The following is a 3,967-nucleotide window of genomic DNA, read 5'->3' on the forward strand; positions in this document are numbered from 1 at the left end:
AAGCACTGTTCTAGGCACTTCTTACACATTAACTTGTTTATTCAGTACATAGCCCTTCGAGGCAAACACCATCATGTCTCCACGGCTATGCACTTGAGGATCCTGAGGCCTGGAAGGATTAGGTCACATCTCAGGCCCTAGGTTGGCAGCCCAGGAACAAGCAGAGTTGTGTCCTCAAGAGCCTGTGTCAAGGGACTGCAGCAGGTGTGTGTCTGGACTGCAGCAAAAGGGTAACTCCAGGAGAGGGCACCCTAAGGACCACACCAGGACCCAGGGATAAAGGTAGGGGATCTGCGGACGCTGCTCCTCCCTACTGGCCAAGTACAGCCTGCAGGGGCAGGGAGCCTGGGTGACTGCGGCAGTGCGACTCTCCCAATGCACAGAGCAGAGTGGGGAGGACAGGAGATGAGGTGGGAGAGGCGACAGCCTGCCCTGGGCTCTCACTTGGCCCCTCAGCAGGTGCTCCTGCTGTTGGAGCATCTTCCTACATTTTTCATTGGCACCTTATCATGTGCCATGTCCTGCAAAGGTGTTGGGGACAGAACTTCGAACAACACAAACCCTGTCTCTACCCTCAGGGAGCTGACCCTCCAGTGGGGTGACAGTAATAGATAACGTCATGTTGTAGCAGTGATGATCACAGTGACTAAACATATGAAAAAAGACAGATGGTGTTGGGGTGGAGGCACCTCCTTAGGTGATCAGGCCAGGCCTGTCGGACTTGGCCAAGGAGGATGAGACCATCACACAAATCCTGAAGAAACACTGATAGTCACAAAAAAGAGCAAGTGCAAAGGTCCTGAGGCAGGAATGAGCCATCAACAGAAAGAAGCCATTTGGGCTAGAGAGATGGGCAGGGGCAGGGCACACCAGGCCCCAGCAGGAAATCTGTGTTTATTCTGCTGAGTTTGAGTCAGCACTAAATGAGACAAGGCCCTTGGACTTTCACAGCCTGGGAGCAAGCGCTCCCTCGGATCTCGGCCCGCTGCTGTCATCCTCCTCAGAGATCTGATCCGGTTCTCTTTTTCAGGAAGACCCCTCGACTGCCCTGGGAGAGTGGAGGGTGCTGCCAGGGTGCGGGAGGGAGCGGAGACCCAGGAGTCCAGGAGAGAGGATGAGGCAGCACAGCCCCTGCAGGACCCTGAGCCCCGCCGAGCGCGCTGAGCCCAGGCTTTGGAGTGGTGGCCCCATTCTGCTGTGAACAGCAGGGACCAGGCTCCTTCAAGGTCACAGCCATGGCGACCCAGCTGGGCTCCATGGTGCTTGCTTTCCTTACAACACCTCTCTCTCCTATTTAAAGTAAATGAGACCAGGGCCGGGGATTTAGCTCAGTGGTGCCGCCGCCTGCCTCGCAAGCGCAAGGTCCCGAGTTTGATCCCCAGTACCAAAAAAATAAAATAAAATAAATGAGACCAGAAGTCTGTACCCGGGCGGAAGTTGAAGGCTTGCTTCCCCAAACAGGAGAGAAATAACTGCAGATGCAGAGAGAGACTGGAGAGCTGCTCCAAGCTCTGCTGTCCGCCTCTCCTCCCACCGTTCCCTGTGAGGCAGTTATGCTGGAGTGGGATCCTGTCTTCCCCGGACCTTCTAGTCCTTCAATTCTCCTTTATTTAAAAAAAGAAAAAGGCATTTCGTTTGTTTTGTGATTTAAAGCTACTGAGAATATGCTTTGCTTTGGGCTCTGTTGATGAAGGCCTTTCACATTATCTCTCCACCAGGTTGAGTTTTTTGGGTTTTTTGAGACAGGGTCTATGTAGTTCAAGTTGGCCTTGAACTCACTATGTAGCCCAGGCTGGCCTTGAACTCATTGTGATCCTTGTCTTAATTACTTTTCTCTCATTGTGAGACAAAATACCTGACAGCCAAAGGTCAAGGGGAAGAGGTTTATTTAGCTCACGTTTATAGAGGTGTCAGTCCACAACATGGCGTGCACAAGGTAGCAAAGGCAACAAGAAGGAGTTTAACAGTGTCTCTCTGCCCTTTTTATCCCATTCAGACCACTTAGGGCAGATAGCACTCACGCCCTTAATCCTAGTGCCTTTGGGCCTAACCCCTCCGTGAGTCAATCACGAACTCTAGATTTAACCGCCTCTGGAAAAGCGTGAGGCCTTGAGGGACGTCTAAACACAAGCCGTAACAATCCTCCTGCCTCAGCCTCTAGGGCTGGGATTACAAGTGTGCACTACCATATCTGACTTGGGTTGAGTTCTTATAAAGACGACGTTACCCCTTTTACTCACTGGGAAACTGAGGCTCCTCCCTGGCTTGCTTACGGAGAAACTGAGCCCAGGCCAGGCAGGTCTGGGATGATGGCCCGTGGGGTACACAGCCTATGTCACTCAGATGCCCTTCTGGCCCAGGTGTCCCCATTACTACATAATGGACTGTCCACCCACCGCCCTGAGTCACACAGACACAAGCTGGCTGGATTGCCCCCTCCGAAGGCCACTGCTCCTTTCTCTCTGCAGGATCTGTTGAATGGGCAGCTTGTTCAGGGCCAGGCTGGTCATCTGACCTGGGTCTGAGCTGCCGCCCCTGCCTCCAGTTGGCCCAGGGGGAGTCTGTATGCAGAAGGGGTACAAGGGCTTTGCTGCCAGCTGTTGCCTGAACCAAGTACAAATATTTTTCTTTTGACTTGAGCAGAGTTAAGTGTTTCTCTGTGATGACTTCAACTGTTCCAAGAAACTCATGGTGGAAGCCAGTGGGACGTTGTACAAATCCCCACCTGAGTGCCAGAGCCAGCTCTGCCTTTGTGTAAATACACACCAGAGTCTTCTCCCTCAGAACAATACAGGGGCAAGGGGGAAAGAACTAAAACAAGAAAACACAACCTCTGCATCTCCAATGAAGCAACAGATCACCAAAGCTTGCTTCCCACAGCCTCTTGTTTGGCTTGGTCTCCACAATGGTTTCCTCTCAGTGGGATGAAAATGGAGTCTACCTGTCACCGTGGTCTTAAAGGCGAGTTTCAGAGAAACCAGCTTTGTGTGTGCACAGGCTTCGAGGAGAAGAGAGGAGGCAGGGGTGGCTGGAGCAGTGAGCCTGGGGCAGGTAGGTGGCTATGCATAAGGCTCGAAAGAGGAGCAGGACCTAGATCTCTCAGAAGCGGTCTGAGAAGTGCTGATTATTGATCAGGAACACACTGGGCCTGTAGCCTCTGTCCACTGTCAAAGGATACCAGTGTTTAGAATAGTTGGTGGGAGAAAATATAAAGCTTTTATCAGGTGAGACTTTGCAGTCAACTCTTAAACACTGGTGATGATCCCCCTTGCAAACCTGTAGTCTTTTTGAACTCATTATTAAAAGTGTGAACCAGTCTTTTAGCTGCCAAGAATAGATGATTTGTATTAAACCAACTCGTTCCTCACATTAAAAGATATACTAAGGATCATGCATATGGATGTTTTTCAGGCAGTTACCAAAAAGAATTTGCAGCTGGGAAGCAATCAGAGCCTCAGGGCTTGCCCTGACAATTTGGCACCTGAGGACACGGTAGTATTTAGAAGGGGCTGCAGGGGGCACTGATGGGCATTTGTAGCCATGGGTGCTATTCTGGGAGGCTTGTTTCTAGGTGGAATTTTGCAGAGTGACCTTGAGCTTGAGAGTTTGGGAGGGGCCGTGTTCTGTGGGCCTCACAGGCTGTGAGGAGGAGGTGGATGCTATTCTAAGAACATGGGGTGGGGGGCTCTAAGCACACGGCTCTAAGCGTGGGCTTCCTGGCTTCTCGTTGAGAGGACAGACTGTGAGGGCCAAGGGCAGAAGCAGGGAGCCCTAGGAGGAAGCCATTGTAACCATCAGGTAAGAGGTGACAGCACTTGGCCAGGACGAGGGCCATGGCAGCAGAGGAGGTAAGGGTGTGAGATGCATCTGGAGAGACTGAGTCAAGAGAAGGAGGAAGGGGGCTCCCTGGAATTCCCTAGAATTTTACCTGAGCCACCAGGTTGGTGACCGAGCACCTACTTCTCTC

This window comes from Heterocephalus glaber, unplaced genomic scaffold, assembly GCF_053883595.1.
Source record: "Heterocephalus glaber isolate CG9 unplaced genomic scaffold, H.glaber_assembly_v1.0 deba00001673, whole genome shotgun sequence".
Taxonomy (NCBI): Eukaryota; Metazoa; Chordata; class Mammalia; order Rodentia; family Bathyergidae; genus Heterocephalus; species Heterocephalus glaber.